Below are 20,941 nucleotides of genomic sequence, written 5' to 3'. Positions count from 1 at the left end.
ACTTCAATGAAATATAGTCACCCTGCTGTGTTATTGAATATTGCAATTTATTCCTCCTATTGTACTGCATTTTGATGCCTGTTAGCCAGCTTCTGACTCCTCCCCTGCCCCTCCTAACCCCTACTCTAATCTTTCTTTAGAAATCAACATTTTCACTTCCATCTAAGAAAGAAATCATGTAGTATTTGTCTTTCTGTGCTTGGCTAAGTTCCTGTCAAGAGATGCTATGGTAGTCTCAGCATCCACATGATGACATATTATTTGGCCTGACCAGACACCTAGCCACTTTTTTATGAAGGTTAATGGTCTCTTAATGTTCTTGGTGACCCAGTCTCCTATGTTACATTTTTTATTTGATAATTAAACTCTGTTAAGGATGTCCAGATTTATTGGTGAGATTTCTGAGCATGTAAGTGAAAAGGGGAAGTTAGGGTAGCAGAATTACATGGGATTATGTTGCCATAAGACATTCAGTCTCCGTCAGTGCTGAAAAGCAAGCAGGAAGTAGCCATTCAAAAGAGGCATGTGTGGTAGCTGCCTCAGGAAAATTATGTCCCCATGATCTGAGAGAATGGTGTACTTCAGTGGAAGTTTTCTGCTGTTGCACATTCCAGTCAGCATGCAAGAAGTTTATAAACTGTGTTTTTTCCCAAGCAACCCATACTCACCAGTGGGTTTTTCCCCTAAAAGGATCCCAGAACATTCCATGTATGCACCAAGCAAGGTCCAAGAACCAAATAGAAATCTGTATTGCACGCCTGCTTTTTCTTCTTTTTTTTTTTTTCTAAATGATAAGAGTCTTCTTATGTTGCCCAGGCTGACCCTGAACTCCAGGGCTGAAGTGATCCTCCTGCCTCCAGCTCCAAAGTAGCAGAATCTCCAGGTATGAGACAGCATGCCCAGCTCCCCCATTACACTGAGAAAAGTATGTGCCCTTTGGCCTTCAGTGGAGACTCAGATACCACCGATTGTTCCCTAACTATAGCATTTGTCCTGAGCCACTTGAGTCTGCAATTTCCCTGTATCAAAAATGTGTGCCAGGGGCTGGGGATTTAGCTCAGTGGTTCTGCCACCTGCCCCACAAGTACAAGGACCTCAGTTTGATCCCCGGAACCCAAAATAATGCATGCCAGCTGGGCTGTGTAAGGGTTCCCTGGCCTTTCTCATCTGTCCTTTGGACTGTACTTTTCCCTATCTGTTAAAGCCAGAATTGCACATTGTCTTCCCTGTTAGACCACAAAGACTGTCAGCACACACTTTCCAAGCTCTCAGAACCCACCAATGAGCTATCACAGAAGTGCTCAGCAGCCAGGGATGGCGCTCATTCCACATGCCTTTCTCCCTGCCTCAGTCACGTACTCAGCTCATTCACATCTGTGAAAAGGCTAAAGTGCCTCCTGTCACTGATATCACTCATCCTTCCCTACAATTCATCCAGCTGCATGAACGAATCCTGTATCCCCAGGCTTCATACAGAGGGCATTGCCCCTCATTGTTTTCCAGAATGGTGATAGTTGTGGCAGACCAGACCCTGCTCCATACACTAATTATATAAACCGGGTTCACTAGTAACCAACACCAAGGGAGGACTTCCACTGTGTGGAAAGATAGCAGATCACTATGTCAACCATCAAGAACAGAAATTCAAACCCTTCTGGCTTCTGCACCCTGGGCTGTAGTTTTACCAATTGTCTTGAGTTTAGGGGCATTAAAAAAAATCACTCACACACAATTTGTGTAAAGCATATCTGTTACAGATAGCTAGTGTGAGGTTTTTTTAAAAGCCTTCATTGTGAGAAGCATCCATTGTGAGAGAGTCCTCCATGGCTGTATTTATCCCTAAAGTTGACCAGGGAACAGAAAGCCTTAACTACAAATGCCCCACTTCGCTATGGCTAAGGGGGCGCAAAAGGAAGTCTCCCCAGAATTACATCCTTCCGGGTCAATGATTCACTGGAAAATCCTTGGAGGACAGCTTGCCGTCAAAGGAAAGAGGAACAAAGCCCAGGCTGCTCCAGAAGTCTTTCCCTACCCTAGATACTGCATTACCACCACATTGTATATTAATACTTGAGAACTACAAGTGAGAAAGAAGGGCAGAGTGGGTCCATCTAAGGCCAAATTGCCAAAGTGTTGTCCAAACTCTCTGCCATTTTGGCATTTTTGTTTTAATATATAAGTGCTCAATAATTCTAGCACTATTTGTTGTAACTGCTACCTTTCCTCCTTTAAATTTCTTACCACATTAGTCCAAAATTTAGTGACCATATAAATATAGTTCTGGTTCTGGATGCTACATTGTTCTGTTTAGCTAAATGTCCATATTTGCACCAATACCACACTATATTGATTAAATTGATTTATATTAATTGTTAAGATAGATAACTTGTGCCAACTGGAATTGTTCTTTTTCTAAATTGGTTTGGCTATTGAGAGAGTCCTTTGCTTTTTTGTACGAATTTCAGAATTTCACTTTCTCATATTAATTTATAAAAATTATAATGGGATGTTCCTTTGTGATTGTAGCAAATGTATACATAAATTTGTAAGAATTGACCTGGTAATCTTCCAATCTATGCAGTTGGTGTATCTCCACATTTATTAAATGTCTTTATTTCCCAATACAAATTTTATACATATATTGCCAGATTTATCCTTGTGTATCATATCTTTCATACTATTGTGAAATATATTTTTCAATTTAATATTCAATTATTATCACTATATAGAAAGGCAATGATTTTGACCCGTTCATTTTTATAAGCTAAGAAAATTGGTAACCATGTAATATGTACATGTCATGTAAGGTATGCACAAATGAACAGCCAAAATAAATTTATTACTTATTTAACACCTCAGCGAATCAAAGGTTTGATTAAGCAGGCAATATAAATCAGATTTGAGTGCTAGAGATAGAGTTTGGTGGTAGAACACTTGCATATGCAACAGTCTGAGTTCCATCCCATCATCAGCAAAAAACGAAAAAAAGATTTAGAGCTTTGCAATAGGGAATGTTCATTGTTTTGTGCAATGCATAAGAAGCTCACAAATGCACATGTAAACTAAATTTAGGTGATCACTGAAGAGCAATGCATGGTGACACACACCTGTAATCCTAGGAATCTGGGAGGCTGAGGTGAGGAGACCACAACTTCCAGTCCAGCATGGGCAACTTAAGACTCAGTGAGACCTTGTTTCAACATTAAAAAAATAAATAAATAGAAATTTTAAAAGGGCTCTGTGAAAAAGCCCTGGGTTCTATCCCCAGTACCACACACACACACACACACAGTCATTTTTGTGATTTAATAGACAAAAGAATAAGTTTTAAACTTCACAAGAAAAATATTAGGCACTTTGTCCCCTATAAATGTTCATATTTTATTCAGATTTATTGTATTCATCAGCTACTATGTGGTCTACTTTAGAACACAGCTGGTGTAATTGTAAAATAAGAATATAGGAGCCCTGTAAAATTGAAGGGAAAAAAAATGGGGTTTAGAGAGCAGACTGTATACAGGCAAAGGAAAAGTACAGTATTGGATGTAGGAAATGAGAGACAGCTAAGGTCCCAGGAAAAGTGGCCACAAAAAGCGTTAGTGTTTTTGTCGAGTTAGACCTTCCTGTGAAAGTTGTTGAACCAGACCATAAACCATCCCCATGGAAAGACAATTCAACTCCTAGCGCAGGTTGCTTTCCTGCCTTAGACTCACAGACTCAAGTCACCCCTGTGCTCACAGCGCCATCTAGCATCCAACGAAACAGGCGGCCCATGACAAGCGTCATGAAAATCTCAATAACAAGGAATTACAGTACTGTGTTCATTTGAGCAGGTTTTTTTAAGTGTTTATTTCAAAATTTAAAATCCACAATCGCTGCAGGTGGGATGTAATTCATAATTGCATGCAGACTTTTCCTGACACTCCTTCCACAACACGCTAGGGTTAAAGGTGACTTTGAATCCCCATAGGCTGATTGGTTTCATTTACAAACAAGTACACAAGTCTATTACTAGAGCACACACAGCTCATGTTTGTGAAACTACTTCACTGACTTTGCATTCCGTGTCATTTATCTTCGAGCAATGGCATGTGAGTACGTGGACACACATCATTTTTCTCTTTAGTCCCAGGATACATCATAAAGTGAATGAAATCTCTTACGCTAAAGGGCACGTTTTTGAGTGGTACAGATGGGTCGGGCGTATTCGCGCCAGCCTCCCGCTGCCGAGCTCTTGATGACCTTCCACCCTAACCTATACCACAAGTCGGCCATGAACTTCCGGACCGTGATCCTTTGGGCCGGAAGTGCGCCATTTCTCCGCACCCGCCAACAAGCCTGCGGAGCGCTGGTTAGGACGGCGGCCGGGAGGGGGCGTTCTGTGCGCGCCAGCAGAAAGTGAAGTGAGGGCCGTCTGGCTCCCGCTGGGTTTCCTTTTTGGCGTCCCAGTTGGTCCTGGTCTGTGTTAAAGCCCCGCTGGAAAAGGCGCTTGCACTGCAAAGACTTTAACGTGTAACCCTGTCTTCAACAAATAGTTTTTGAAATAGACCACAACTAGAAATATTGTGGCTCGGGAACTTTTACGTGTCCTCTTATATTAAAGTTTTCTTTCTTTTTTTCTTTCTTTTTCTTTCTTTCTTTCTTTTACGTGTCCTCTCATATTAAAGTTTTCTTTCTTTCTTTCTTTCTTTCTTTCTTTCTTTCTTTCTTTCTTTCTTTCTTCCTTCCTTCCTTCCTTCCTTTATTTTCTTTTTTTTTTTTTTAATCAGGAATCAAACTCAGGACCTTGCGCTTACAGGCAGGTGCAGCACCAATGAGCTAAATCCCTGCCTATTTTATATATTATCCCTAAATTTCGCTACTGATTCTCAACTTTTGTTCCAAAAAAACGAAAGAAAGAAAGAAAGAAGTCACAATATTCAATTAGAAAATACTATTTTTTAATTTTTAAAAATTGTGCAAGGTTAAAAGAAGTTTTGCAAGTATATTTTTAGACAGCTATAGACCTTAACTTTCTGTGTAGAGTTCTGTATAGAACTTAACTTTCATGACTTTCCAGTCCAGCACAGTGGCCCTTACCTTGTCACTGATCACTCAATGCCCCAAATCCCAGACTTGTTTTTCAAATTCAATTGACCCTGCGTCAGTGTTACCTGTGCTACTCTCCTAATTCAGGACTTTGCTTTTTCTCCTTCTTTACTTTTCTTAGAAAAATATTCTCTAAATTCCTTGAGTTCAGCATATTTTGTTATTATAAAGAGCCACATCTCTATTAAGCTTTGTGGGCCATTTGAATTACTTGGCAGCTGGTCACCCCTGCCAATCAAGTAGAAAAGCAGCCACAGAGTTTATGTAAATGGAGGAGACTGGAGATACCCAGTAAAGCTTTCTTTATATACCCATCCATGCTTTGGGGGAACAAGATCGTTTATCTGACTCTCCAGCACTCCCATGTCTTTGTTCACAGTAAAAAGTGCAGTTCATGAAACACAAAAGTGAAGAATTTTTTCTTTTGTTTTTAAGTATTTTATATTTCAGCTCCATTTCATAGTTTTGATGAATTTTTAAAAGCAATATTAGAGAAGATAAGAGAAAAGTGTGGACCCTAAGGCATTTTATTACTACTAAATTTTAGCAAGCACCCTCAAAATTTTGCCATTTGGTATTGTGAATACTATACAGTTTATAAAATTGCTGTCTTCTCTCTAGTTTTCCAGACTACAGAATTTTGTAATTGTTTTGATTTTGTTTGTTTATTTTGGTACTGGGGATCGAACTCAGGACCTTGTGTTTGCAAGGCAGGTAGCGGAACCAGTGAGCTAAAAATCCTGGGCCCAATTGTTTTGATTTTGAATATTAGAATTCCTCAGATGGCTATAAATTTGAAAAAGTATAGAGAAAAGAAGCAGCAAGTAAAATACAATCAAAATAACATAAAACAGGAATCATATTGGGAAGTGTTTTCTGATTTCTGTAGTTTTTTATTTTATTAACTTATTAGTATACAAATACACCTTTTATTCACTGACTTTTGCATCAGTTTATGATTATAAAAGTGTCAAATGAAGACAGTGCAAATATGTATAATTCCAGATCTCTTCCAATATAAACTTTCAAGGGTGACCACTATCAAAATCTTAGTGCAATTCTTTTCTAAGGACCACTATGATTATAAAATGTTTATGTGTTTTATTTGTGTGAGAGTCTGTCTCTATCTCTGCATGCTAGTTTGTGTGTGTCTATGTGAATACACATTTGAACATGATAATGACAAGGAAAATTGTGATGGCACAGTATGTGTCTGAACTGTTATGACTTCTTTCATTAAAATAAAAAGGTTGAATTAGATGCTGTTATTTGAAAGTATATGGGTAAATAAATTAAAGATGTATTTCTTCAAATAACTGTGCAGATTGGTAGAGGTCTCACTGAGATATTTTAAATAAGAACATGGGAATCTATCTTTATAATAATGAGGACTACACTCTTAATCTCAGTGATGGACTAATTCCTTAAATCAGGTCAGTTTTCTCAGACCAACTAATCTGATAAGCATTCTATATATATTTGTTAGAGTTCAAAAGGCTAACCCCCATTTCATTCTTCATAGAATGGCTCAAAAGTAGATTTTATCATTAGAAAACACCTGCTTATACATGAGGAAGGAAGGAAAGACTTTAAATCCATTGTTAGTCATTGATTTTTGCATTTTGTTCTGGTGTATTGCATGGTTACTAAACATAACGTACAGATCAGGGCTGAGAGACAGTTTCATCTCCACAGCTTCAGGCAAGAGTTTTTGGTCATACAACAGGAAAAATTTCCTGGGGTTTTATGAGTGCACATCTCTCTCGTGGATTCTGAACACTGTATAACAAATATGTGGTCAATCCAGGTCACACTATGTAAATGCCTCTACTTCATTAAGAAAAAATTATGAAGAATGAGCTTCTGATCTTAACAAATCCCTGAGCTCTGAGCTGCTTAATCAACAATGTAGATGATCCAGAGGATCAGCCCCTTGATAGCTAACACCATGTGTCCTTGATTCTGGGGATGTGAATGGTGATCGTGACAAGGGCTTTGTTGTACTATTTCATCTGCTATGCATAGCACACAGTACCTTTACCTTCTCTGAATTACGATGGGGCTGTAGGAGGCAGTGCTGGGAAGACAGAAAGCAGGGCTGGAGTGAGAGTCACGTATCTGCCTGGTTCTCTCAAGATCCTGCAACCTGCAAACTTCACTTCTCATTTCACTGTATGCCAGTGAATATACACATTCTCAAAATAAAGCAGGCAGCCTCTGTCATTTGTACTGAAGGAAGCACCAAAGGTAATTAACCATTTAATAGAGAACTGGCATTCCCAAAGGATGAGGAGACAGGAAAGAAGCCTTCCGGTGAAGGATTATCCCGACATGCCTTTCAGTAGTACTGTTTAATTTATAGTGCTGATTAGTTCTTACTCTCTAATGTACCATGCATTCACCTCTTTTATTTATAACATTAGATAGATGGAGAGGAGAATGGGCAAGGCAAGGAAGGGAGATCATGAGAAGTAGAGAACAACTATAAATAAGGTGTAGAGAGAGTTGGGAGATAGGAGGGAAGACACATTACAAGAGGGAGTAGGCCAAGGGGGACACTCCTGAAATTTAAAATATTGTAATCAACCAATACCAATAAAGAAGAAGTAAAAGAAATAAGAGTATGAAAAATGAAAACAGGGAGCACATAGAAAAGGAAAGCAATCAAGATGGCCCAAATCTATACCTAAAATTACCAACATAACAATAAAAAAGAATAAAAGCCTTCATACAGTTGGTATGGCATTGACCCCAATTCCATACAGCTCCCTATAGCATGGTATGACTGTATGGTTTTTATTATCTGTATATTTTCCCCTTGTGGTGCAGACAATTGCCTGTCCAAAGCGTTGAGAATCTTTGATTTTCCTAACTTTTGTCCTGATTTTGAGCTCTGGGCATGCCCTTCTGCAGATGTCCATGGTTCACTCACTTTGATCAATTTGGAAGATAAATACCATGGACTTTTCTTTGTCTTCCCTCCACAGATTTTCCCTGCCTAATACGGGCCCAGAAAGCCTATAGCCCAGGTGCTGACCCTACAGATGTGTTTCAGCCCCGCCCACAGAAGCAGCAGGAGGGCTCTTTCTCTGGACTTTGTTCAACGTGATTATCACAGAACCAGTTTTCCCGTCCTTCTGAGTTGTCCTCAGATTTTGCTTCTTGTTACTGTCACAGCACCGGCTCTGCCTTCCTGCATTGCTCAGTGGCCTCCCACCCTGTCGAAGTCCACAGTCTGGGGTGGGTGTTAAATGTTCCATGTACAGCACTCTCATTGTATGAGTAGAAAATAGGTGGCTTAAGTGGTGGCAGTTGTTGCTGTTGTTGCTGTTTGTTGTTGTTGCTGTTTTGTTGGGAAAAAATCTCTTTCCCCATTGTACCACTGCTCACCAGCTCTAAAGGCATGTGTGTAGGTGTATGGCAATTATTAAATTTCAACCTGTTCTGTGCTCACCTTGAATGCTTGGACTGGAAATGTCTCACTTCACCATGCCCAGAGGGGAAGAAAGTGTAACTGTGGATCTACTCACCGATGGGCCCTGTTGCTCCTTCCCTCAGTCCCAAGATGGTGTGTGCCCTGAGTCTGCGGAGGTACGTGGGGTACTGTGATCCAGGAGTGGGCTGGTTTCCCCTCTCCGGCCCTCAAAACATTGGATATTAGCCCTGCTGGATTATGTTTTCATTTATCCTCCTGTATCAGACTGTATCAATTATACCATTGACCCAGTTTCCATATAGCTCCCTATACCGTGGTATGACCCATGGTATTAGTATTCACCCCTGCCTGAGGGTAATTGCTTTTCTTCAGCATGGAAGTGAAGACACTCACCTTGGCTATCAGCCCCTAGCAGGCCATCATGTGTCTTCTCTGTAACCATTATTGTACAGAGTATTTTCACTGGCTTAAGGATATCCAAACATCCTCCTTCCTAAACCGTCAGAAACCACTAATCTGTTAATTATCTCTATGGTTTTACCTTTTACAGAGTGTGGTGGATAAACTAATGGTCAACTTGAAACACGCAGCTGAACTGAGGACACATAACTTACAGGATTATTTTATAATATTCACCCAAAAAGTCAAATGCAGATGAGTGCAAGAAATCTGTCCACATGCTAGAGACCTAAAGAATCCAGCCAAGAGCCTAGATCCCATGGACAATGTCCTTGAAATAAATAGGACACACGTGCATAAATACTGAATTGTCTCTTTGGTATGAGAAACTGAAAGTGTAAATGAAGACCAAAATGTAAATAGATAATGTGAAATAGGAAGCAAAGGTTCAAGGGGGAAGTGAGAGTTGAGGAGAAGAAAAAAAATATATATGAGAAAAGAAGGAAAAAATGGAAACAAAGCTTTTGTAAATGGGGGAAGGGGCTAGAAGGGAAGGCAGGGGAATGGGAAAAAAAAGAAGAACTAAGATATATCAGGTACAGGTACAAATTTCCAATGATGAATCTGATCATGATGTATATCTAAAATGCACCAATAAAGTTAATTTTTAAAAATACCTTTTTTCCCTCTCAGGTCATTTTTCTTGTATAAATAGAATGGGCTGCATTTGCTTACTCCAGATAGAATCAGGTCTCTGTTTACTCCATACTTCGATGTCTCTGTTTAGTCTGTTTGGAGACTTTTAGGTTTTCCCAGCCCCTCACCAATGGTTCAAGCTCCACAGGCCCTGGACCTTATCAGCACACTTAGAGCTATTACATTCTCCTGAGCTGAAGTTTAAAACTACAGCTTGTAGGAATTGTATCAATAACTAATGACATCTCTTTTGCTTTGCAATTAGCCACCAGCTTCCTGTCTTCAGCCTGCTAATGCCTGACTTTCTGCCTCACATCATGACGGTGTCACTCACTCTCCTCAAATATTATTCTCCAGTGTGAAAAACCACAGCCAACTTATACTTGGTGAGTAATCCCAGATTTTAATGTTACCTCTGACTTCTGGTGCTAAGACTCCAAGGCTGATTCCTCTGAATTTCCACAATATATTCTTCACACATTGCACTGAAAAAACTGCCTTGAAAACTCACCCATGGTCTGGCTTTTTTGTAAAAAAACAAAACAAAACAGATTTACATCTGTATGAGTAGTGGCCTCAGCTATAGCCCTAGATAGCAAGTGTCAACCTCTAAAATCAGCTGACTACCATATGATGTTTCCTGAAATGCCCACGTTTTGGTTTGGTTTAGTTTTTGTTCACATTTTGTTTTGTTTCAGTATGAAGTTGGGTTCAATTGTTGTTGAATTGCTGGAGATGGGACCCACGTGGCTCCTGCATGCTAGATATCTGTGCTCCCCCTGGGCTACAGCCCCACATCTGAAATATCATGATTTTAAAGTAAAATATGAGACCCAAGGGCTCTTCCTCATAAAAGCCATAAGAGGTAAGAGTATTATCAAAGATAAACAAAGCCAGACAGTAGTTTAAGTGACAATGACAGTTTTTAATCAGTAATGATTGATTGCGATAGGAAATAGAGCCCAGAATGACTGCAGAATGACTGAGGTCAACTTTGTAGAGAGGTGTATTTTGTTTTAAAGGGAGAATTCAGAGTTTGGAGGAAGGAGAGGAATCAGGCCCTTAGAAGTATGGAAGTCAAAACCTACAAAAGATTGGTCCTGAAATGGGGATTAGGCCCTCCTTGGGACAGTTAGTTGTGAGCCACACTCAACTTTGACTTGGAAAGATATGAATGGGCATTTTGAAAGGAGTGTGCAGCACAGTGGGAGCATGGCCTTAGTAGAGACAGGGAAATGAGAAATTACAAAGGGTTGGCCAATGTAAAAGTGATTAGGCCAGCTGCATCTACTAGTATTCTATTAAGGAAGATAGGATGCTATCTCCAAGAGACAGTGGGAAACAGATCCTGGCATTCCTGATGATTAAATGTCAGGGGAATGGCTTTCAAGTCCTTGAGAAAGACACTCTTGAGTGGAAACACAAGCATTTACTTGTTAAAGAAACAGAGGAAGATTTCTCCATTGTAAACCCTTTCCTTGTAAATTCCCTAAGAAATGGTTGGGGTTGAGCTATGCTTACGTGTTAGTTACAATAAATTCTTTTGGCAATCTTACATCTTCCTAGGGTTGTAGCCTTGAAAGATTAGAAACTGCTAGTGCTTAGGTAAGTGTTTTAATGTGGAGGGAGGGAAGTGAGTCAAATAAACTAGTTTGAGAGTTTGTAGATTTTGTAAGCCATGTTTAAAGCCTCATCTAGAAAGGAGTTCAGAGGAGGCCAACTACAGCACTCTGTGAGGGAATCTTTGTCAGAATCAAATGTAAATTTAGGGACCTGAGATTTAGCTCAGTGGTTCCACTATCTGCCTAGCAAATGCAAGGTCCCTAGTTCAATCCCTGGTACCAAAAAAAACCCTAAATATAAACTTAGGGTCCTAAATTTTATATGGAATCTCAGGGACTCTGAAAAGCTAAAACAGTCTTAAGAAAGAACAAAGTGGGAGTTCCCATACTTCCTTATTTTAAAACTTACTACAGTAATTAAAATAATGCAGTTTTTATATCAGATATATAGAACAATAGAATTGAGTGAGCAGCCTGGAAATAAATCCTGTATACTAAATAATTTCTGCATTTTTTCAGTATATCATAAAGATATACACAAAGGAACATGTTTTTGTTTTTGTTTTTGTTTTTCTTTATGAAACGGGGAACTGTCTTAGTTACTTTTCTCATTGCTGAGACAAAATACCTGACACCCAAAGTTAAAGGAGGAAAGTTTACTTGGCTCACAGTTTGTAGAGGATTCAGTCCATAGTTAGCTGGCTCCAAGGCAGGGCGGCACGTCAGAGGGGCATCACAGAGGAGAAACAGTTCATGGAAGGCAGAAGGCAGCAAGCTATAAGTGACCAGCAACAAACAATGGCACGGTTTCTGTCCCTTACCTCTTATCCAGGCTACTCATCATTAGGGCGAGTAGCACTCACACCCTTAATCCTAGCATTGCATCCTGGATCCCAGCATCACACATCCTCGACCCATCTACCTCTGAAAAGTTCCACCTATGACCACATGAGGCTTTGGGGTGATGTCTAGATACAAGGCCTAACAGGAATCCAGGGCCTAGAGCCTGGTAGGCAGTGACTATACCGCTGAGATACATCTCTACCACAACAACAGTAATTGTTAACCTGTGCTGGTTTATTTTTCATGGTTTTTTTTCATGATGTAAGCCATATATAGGGCCAGTAATATGAGTGGTGAGAATAATTTACTGAGGAAGGATAATATAAAATAATTTATTCAGGCAGAAGACACCATCAAGAGGTACAGTGGATGCATGCCAAAAGAGGTATTGCACTTTCAAAGTGAGATATTGGGGTTTTTTTATAAAGGTTTCAGCTGTGCCAAAAGGGTCTAGGCAGCAAATGAGATTACCTAACGAGTGTCTTTTTCTGGACCATCTAGGTGGTGTGGATCTTCCCGGAGCCCCTGCAGCATTTCTGAAGGTATATATTGAAAGTTCCAATTTGACCAGACCACTTCTCCAACCTTGCGGAAGAACTCTTAGCTTCGCAAAAGGAGCTCTATACAGTACATTTAAACTTTCAGAAAAGATAGATCAGAGAGAAATAAGTGGGTCAAAGATTGTTTTGATTTCCTGTGTAGTTCTGATTAGTGCTGATGTATTGTTTTTGACCACTCCATGAGTATGGGGCAGGATGACTTTAATGGAGCAGTTCTACTGCTAAGGGTTTTAACCCTTTTTTGCCATTGTGTAACCACTGCATTTTTAAATATCTGATGCATTCAGTAGACCCATTCCATAGGAAATTATTTGTACATACACAATTTTGTGATACTAGGAATTGAACCCAGGAATGCTCTTTCACTAAACTATATCTTGAGCCTTTTATTTATTTTATTATTTTTTATGTCAAGACAGGATTTTGCTGTTCCTAATACTGTAATTGAATTTGCAATCCTCTTTCTTCAGCTACCTGACAGGCTTGACTACAACATACACCACTGCGCCTGGCTTCCAAAACACACATTTTACAAAAGATTCATGATCTATGTAGAACCAGAGTTAAACTCCCTAGTCAAGACTAACTGAATCTATTCAAAAACCTCACTCGTTTGCATGTAAACAGGTAGTCCTTCTCATAGTTATCATATAGAAATTCTACCTGATGAATTTCTTTTTAATTTTGAACTTCTGAAATCATAAAGATATATAAATATTAAATTTTATACTGCATTCTTGTTCAATTTGTGCCATAAAATTATCTTTATTTACTTACTTCCCAATCTTAGAAATTTTATTAGTAGTATATGTTGTGATCCATAATATTACATTCTTTGGGGGAACATATAAATATGTATAATTTTAATTTTTTTCCTTTCTACCCTTCCCCAAATCTATTTCCCAATATCCAAAAAGTCAACCTCTCTGTTTCCTATCACTTCTCCTTTATTTTGAGCATTAAGTTATTTATATTTTGTGTTTCTGATATGAGAGAAATCACATGATGTTTATCCTTCTGTGTCTGGCTTATTTCACTAAACATTTGGTCTCAAGAGCCATCATTTTCACATAATTCAAAAGCACCCTGATTTAATGCTGAGTAATAATCCATTGTGTATATATGTTTCCTTTATTTATTCTTCTGCTTATGGGCATCTAGGTTGTTGCCATAATTTATCTCTGGTGAATTAAGCTCTGACAAACATGGGAATATATATATCACTATAACATGATGACTTTAACTCTCTGGGGAAGATACCCAGAGGCAGTGTAACTGGCCCAAATGAAACTTCCAATTTCATCTTTTTTGCAGTCTCTGTACTGTTTACCACCATGGTTATACTAGTTTACATTCCAACCAACAAGGTAGGAGGCTTCCCCCGCAACATCACCATTTGTTAGTTTTTGAGTTTTAAAGTTAGCCATACTTACTGGAATAAGGTGGAATCTCGGTTTTGTTTTAAATTGTATTTCCTTAATTACAAAGGATAGCAAATATTTTTTTCAGTTACTTATTGGCCATTTGTACTTCTGAGAAGTATCTATCCATTTCAATTGCCCATTTTTTATATTTAAATACATAGTTTTTATATTTTCTAGACATTGCTCTTCCCAAAGAAGAACAGCTGGTAATTTTTTTTTCCATTCTGCAGATTGTCTCTTCACTCTGTTGGTTGTTCCTCATGCTGAACAAAAGCTTTTAAATATTATATAATCCCATTTGTCGATTCTTTAAATTATTTATTATGTAATCGGTGTTCTATTGAGGACATTCTTGTCTATGCTTATGTCTTCAAGATTTTTATGTTTTATATTTCATCAGATTCAATGTTTCTGATTTTATATCTGCATTTAGATTTTTAAAAAATAATCCTAAGAGGTGAACCAAGAACTTTGCACATGATAGGCATCTGCTCTACCAGTGAGCTATGCTCACACCCCAAGGGTAATAATCTTTTGTTTTTTAATTCTTTTATTGGTACATTTTAGGTATACAATACATTCACATTTATCATTGGGTGCTTGTACCTGTACATGATGTATCTTGGTTCTTATTTTTTCCCCATTCACTGTCCTCCCTTCACCCCCTCCACCCTTCCCTATTTACAAAGACTTTGTTTCCATTTTTTCATTTTCTCATAATATTTCCTTTCCCCTTCCCCTCCCACTTCGCCTACCCCTTTGGGCCTTTTCTTCCTATTTCAAATGATCAATTATTCATTTTAATCATTTTAATCCTTATTTACACTTTCAGTTTCTAACACTAGAGAAAGTATTGGGTATTTACACATGTGTGTCCTATTTATTTCACTTAAGAGTATGCCCTCAATATGCATCCATTTAGCTATAAATATGTCTAGTTCCTCATTCTTTATGGCTGAGTAGTACTCCAATTTATATAAAAAAAAATCCACATCTTTATCCAGTTTCCAACTGATGGGGACTTGAGCTGTTTCCAAGCTTTGGCTATTACAAACTGTGCCACTATTAACATGGGTGCACATATATTGCTATGGTATGATTCTTTTAATTCTTTTGGGAAGATACCCAGCAAGGGAATAGCTGGGTCAAATGGGACCTATCAGTAGAATAGATTAGAAGATGCAGAACCAACTCCAGACATACTCAGCCACCTCATCTTTGACAAAGGAGCCAACCACCCTCATTGGAGGAAAGAGAGTCTATTTAATAATATTGGAAAAACTGGATTTCAATTTGCCAAAGATTAAAACTAGACCCATACCTATCACCATGCACTAAACTAAGATCAAAGTGGATTAAAGACCTAAATATTAAAACAGAAACACTAAACTTGCTGGAAGATAAGTTAGGTAGAACTCTTGAAGATACTGGCATAGGAAAAGACTTTATGACCAAAACCTCAGTAGCACGGGAGCTAGCGCAAAGAGTCAACAACTGGGATCTCATCTTATTAAAAAGCTTCTGCACTGCAAGACAAACCACCAACAGAACTAAGAGACAACCTACAATGCGGGAAAAAAATTTTAGCAGCTGTACCTCAGACAAAGGACTACTATCTAGACTATATAAAGAACTGAAAAAAACAGACCCCCTCAAATTCAAAGACCCAATTCAAAAATGGGCATCTGAAATGAACAGACATTTCCCAGACAAAGAAGTAAAAGCAGCAAAGAAACATATGAAAAATTGTTCAACATCACTGGCATTCAAGAGATGCAGATGAAAACAACACTGAGATTCCACCTCACCCCAGAAAGAATGGCTGCTATCAAGAAATCAACTAATAACAAATGCTTGCGGGGCTGTGGGGAGAAAGGAACCCTTCTCCATTGTTGGTGGGAGTGCAGACTGGTGCAACCACTGTGGAAATCAGTATGGAGTTAACAAGGTTAATAATCTTAAATCAAGGCAAATAAATTATATTCAAATTTTAATAAGAATACCAGGCAAAATGCTTAGTCTTTCTGAAGCTTCTGTATATTATTTGTTCAAATAATTAAGAATGCAGGGCTGGGGATTTAGCTCAGTGATTCTGCTGCCTACCTCGCAAGCACAAGGTCCTGAGTTCGATCTCTGGTACCAAACAAAACAAAAAAGAATGCAGCTAGCTACCTAATAAGATATGGCATAGGAACTTGCTTTATCATTTTTTGATCCTTTATAGGAAAAAAGATAACTGAAAATGATTTCAAATATAAGACATACACGAATGCAGTCCATTTACAATGAGAATGCATTTCAATTCTGTACCAATTAAAGGAAAATTCTGTACAGAGAATTTTATTCCATTTACTTTGCCTCCCCTAAATAATATGATATTCAAGCATTAAGTTTGTTTGTATTTGTAGGAAAAACTTTACAGATTCTCTGCCATTTTTATAAATGATAATTAATAGTAGCATTATGAATATTCTAAAATGTTGTATTTGTATATTTGATACATAAAATGCAAGATGTCTAGTTAAATTTCAATTATATGGGCTGAGGATTTAGCTTAGTGGCCTGCCTCACCAGCACAAGGTCCTGAGTTTGATCCCCGATACTAGGAAAATAATTTCTCAATTATATCTGAGCAACAATTATTGATGTCATGAAATATTTTTATTGACATATAGTAATTGTACATGGTTATTATTTGCAGTCTGAACATTCAGTACATGTGTATATTGTGTAGTGATCTCGTAGTTAGCATTTGCAATTCCTGAAACTTTTATCATTTTTTTGTATTGAGAAGCTTCAAATTCCTTTCTTCTACATTTTCATAGAATGCATAAAAAATTGTGGTGATATAAAATCACTTTACTATGCTGTGGAATATTAAAATGTGTTGCTCATTAATCCATGCATTTTGATACCTATTATCCAACGTCTGACTCCTCCCCTCTTTTCTAACCTCTAGTGACAAATATTCTTAATCTCTCCTTTTGAGAAATCAACATTTTAGCTTCTACATATGAAAGAAAACATGTGGTATGTGTCTTTTTTGCTAGGCTTATTTTGTGTAACATAGTGTCCCTCAGTTTCATCCACACTCCCACAAATGATGAGGTTTTATTTCATGATGGAGTCATATTCCATTGTGTTTATGTGCCAATTTTTTATCCATTTATCCTTCCATGGGCACCTCTGTTCACTCCTTATCTTGACTCTTGTGAATACTGCTATAATAAATATGCCAGTCAACAGCCTCCTTGGTACACTGACTTCATACCCATAGGATATATGCCCCGTATTGAGAGGGCTATATTGTATCACAGTTCTATTTTTAGTCTTTTGAATAAACTCCAAACTGTTTTCCCTAATGCTGTGCTAATTTCCATCCTTCACAACAGTTTGGTAAGCTTTCCATTGTTTGTATTCTTGCCAGCACTTGTTATTTCTCTTTTTTAGACAATATCCATTCTAACTAGGGTAAAAGGATATCTCACTGTGGTTGTCATTTACATCACCATGATGATTACCAGTGCTGAGCAGTTTTTCATATGCCCATTGCCCATTTGCATATCTTCTTTTCAGAAATGTCTGTTCTGATCACACATAGTCAAATAATTTTCCAAGAGTGGCAAAACCATGCAATTTAGAAAAAATTAATCTTTTTAATAAATGGTATTTTGTCTACCAAAGTTTCCTGTGTTAGAATCTTGGACCCAGTGCAGAGACACTGGGAAGTGTTGAAATGTTTAAAAGGTGGGGCCAAGTAGAAGGTACTTATGTCACGGGGGGCATCTCTTACAGAAGAGATTAATGTCATTCTTCCAGAGCCCTGCTTGGTTCCCATGGGAGAAAATTTCTATATAAAATGTAATCTCCCTGGCTTCCTGTCTTAACTCTCATCCACATACACCCCTACCCTTGGAATGCCATTCATTGTAAATCCCTCAGCAGAAGCAGAAAAGATGAAGCTTCCTGTGCTTGGATATTCAGCCTCCAGAATTGTGATCTAAATAAGCCCTTTCCTTTGGAAGTGCACAACTTAGGATTTTGTTATAGAAAAGAAACTGGGTGAAGCCATACATACAATGAATGCTTACCTTCTTCTCCTTTATTTGCTAGTCACTGTTTTTTTTAAATGAAGACCATTAAATGGGAGCAGAAATGCTGAGCAAGGTGTTTGATTTGCAAATGGCCACTTCTCCCTGTGTATCCACAGTCTTTTCTGTCTGTGTGCACCACCCTGCATGTTGTTTTATGTCTAAACTTCCAGTGTTAATAATGACAACAGTCAGATTATACTAGTTCCCTGCCCCCAATGTCCTCATTAACTTAATAACCTCTTTTGAAATCCTTCCTCCACACAATCACATTCTAAGATACTGGAGGTTACAGCCTTTTGTGAAATGTATTTCTTTATTTACTACAAGATTCATGACTGACTGAGACTCCCTAAACAAATCTCTTATTAGTAAGAGAAATTCATTTATTTAATATGAATTTTAAATGACACAGGAAGGAGGGAAGGGAAACGAATGTAAAAAGGAATTGGGATGTGCTATGTACCTGTACCGATTGCAAACAAGGAATGTAGTCATTACATACCCCAAACATGTACTAATAAAAAATAGATTTAAAATGAGCAAAAATATATTGAACTCTCAAAATAGATCCAGGGAAGCTCTTTATTATTATGGAATTCATGCCAAAAAACAGGAGATGGTACACTGTGGTCCCTTTTTCCATATTCCTTTCTCTGCCTCAATAGAAGTCATTCCATTCACATGCCAGGGAAGACAGACTCTTAAGAACAAATGCTCGGCCGATGTGTAACTAAGTAGTCCCAAAAGGCAACCTGCCAAGAGTTACATCCTTCAGGGGAAACATGGCTCCAGGACATCTTGCTGTTAGAGGAATGAGGAACAAAGCCCAGCTGATCCAGACGTACTTTCCGCAACATGATACTGCATTGGCAGCTAATTCTATAGATATTCTTGAGATATTCTTTTCCACAAGTAAAAATGAGAAATAGATTTACCCAAGCCCACTCCAAGAACATCTCTGCATCAGCACTTCAAAGAGCTCCACAGTGCCTTTTTGGAATAATCATCCCCCTACTCCGCCTTGACAATGATTACTGTAATTAATGTAGCTTGACAGATAATTGATCACAATGATCTCAATAATGTTGCCTTTTCCAGATTGCCAAATGCAGTGATACCTGTGTATTCAGTGTTAACTAGTTTCTGGAGGCATAACAAGTACCAAACAAATTGTTTTGGCTGAAAAGGGTAGAGCAACTCATGACACAACCAACACTGACAATTTCTAGCTTCCACATAGATTACCAAATAAACAATGAATACTGGAGCAAAACTTTCACACCAAAATGTGTCAAGTACCAAATGTGAAGGGTGTCAAAGCCATTAAGTACCAAGTTATGGTTGTAAATGAGATCATTCTGCATGAAATAATTTGTCCTGTTTTTGCTTACTTATTGTAATGCTTTTGAAATTAATTCATATTATTTCATTTGTCAGGGGTGTGTGCCTTTGTAATGCTGAACTGTAATTTATTGAATGGATATATCACAATTTTCCCATCTTCTTGTCATTTGATGGATATTTGGACTGATTCAGGATTGTGGCTATTGTAAATATTGTTTCTACAAGCATACAGTTTCATTTCTCATGTGAAAATACCTCAGAGCATAGGTTACAAGATGGAATAAGGTTACTATATGGAATAACTATGTAGCTCACTTTACAAAAAGTCACCAAGACTTGTCCAACGTCTCTGCCTATTGCATTTCCAACAGCCAAATAGGAAAATCTCCCTTGCTCCACACTCACCAACATTTGGTATTAACAGTGTGTGTACAATTCAGCTCCAAGCACAAAGTGTTTGCATGGCTTAAACTCACCTTGCAGGAGTCCAAGCTACTCTGTGCTCTTGAGAACCACTGACCCCTGTACTCACACCCAAAAAGGGGGGCCAATGACAAGCTTAATGAAAAGTTCGGCAAAATAATGACAAGCCAAGGACAAATTGCTGTGTTCATTTGAGCAAGATTTTTTTAAATATTTCCAAATCGAAATATAATACACATTCGGGGGGTGTAATTCATGATTCCCTGTAAAGATACAGGGAAGACTGGCCTAGCGCACTTTTCCTGTCTCTTCCTACACATAACACGCGGGTACAAGATTAATGTATATCCTTGTAGGCGCACTGATACACAAATATGATGTATAGAGTATGTTACCATAACCACATACATAGTTCATACTTGTGAGACTAGTCAGTTCAGTTTGTACTGTCTGACATCCCTGAGCAGCTGTGTATGGGTATTAATGAGGTATGCTAATGTTTTCTTCAAATATACATTATAAAATGAATGCAATCTCTTAGGCTAAATGTCACGTTTTGCAAAGAGACGGAATGCTGGGGCTATTCTCTCCAGTCTCTGCAGCCGAGCCGAACCTTTAATATCCCGCTGTTCCTCACTTTGACACACTGACATCAATCAGCACTTCCGGACCGTCGCCCGTGTCCGCAATTCCAAATCGCACTACACTGACCGCAATCAGAGGCTCCGAATGGGAACCGCGGCCGACCAACACGTTTGTCCACAATTCCAACCTCCGATACATTGAATGTAATCAGAGCTTCCGGGTGGGAAGCAAGGCGCACTGGAAATGCGTCATTTGTCTGCGCGGCCAAAAGAGCCTGCAGTCCGCGATGTGACTGTATCTTGGTAGGACGGCGGCTGACAGGGGCCAATTAGTCTGATTTAGGAGGATCGCGTTGTGAGTGGCGCCTCCCAGCGGGTTTTCGTTTTCGAGCTTTAATTTCGTCTGGACTCCTCTGTGCCGCCACTGTAAATTTCCCACGGATCGGTTGCACTTCAAAGACTCTAACGTGTAACATACCTTCAACATT

General features: G+C 38.6%; 1 protein-coding gene and 1 long non-coding RNA gene across 7 annotated transcripts in view; both read left to right on the top strand.

The window, feature by feature from the left end:
• The window catches only part of LOC110350707 (uncharacterized), a 108,260-nt gene extending 104,878 nt beyond the window's left edge, over positions 1–3,382 (top strand). For all 6 annotated transcript variants that reach the window (XM_087188254.1, XM_087188252.1, XM_087188253.1 and 3 more), the window contains one exon: positions 817–3,382. The gene's annotated coding sequence lies outside the window, so the exon portion shown is untranslated. The remainder of the gene's footprint in view (positions 1–816) is intronic.
• Positions 3,383–7,985: 4,603 nt separating this feature from the next.
• Positions 7,986–14,646, top strand: LOC147824838 (uncharacterized). The gene is made up of 3 exons (XR_015441639.1): positions 7,986–8,679; positions 9,885–10,005; positions 12,526–14,646. It is a non-coding gene; the product is annotated as an uncharacterized LOC147824838 (long non-coding RNA).
• Positions 14,647–20,941: the final 6,295 nt, after the last annotated feature.

The sequence above is a fragment of the Heterocephalus glaber genome, unplaced genomic scaffold (assembly GCF_053883595.1).
Source record: "Heterocephalus glaber isolate CG9 unplaced genomic scaffold, H.glaber_assembly_v1.0 deba00001531, whole genome shotgun sequence".
In the NCBI taxonomy this organism is placed as follows: Eukaryota; Metazoa; Chordata; class Mammalia; order Rodentia; family Bathyergidae; genus Heterocephalus; species Heterocephalus glaber.
The sequence above is the reverse complement of the archived record's forward strand: the minus strand, read 5'-3'. Positions and strand labels throughout refer to the sequence as shown.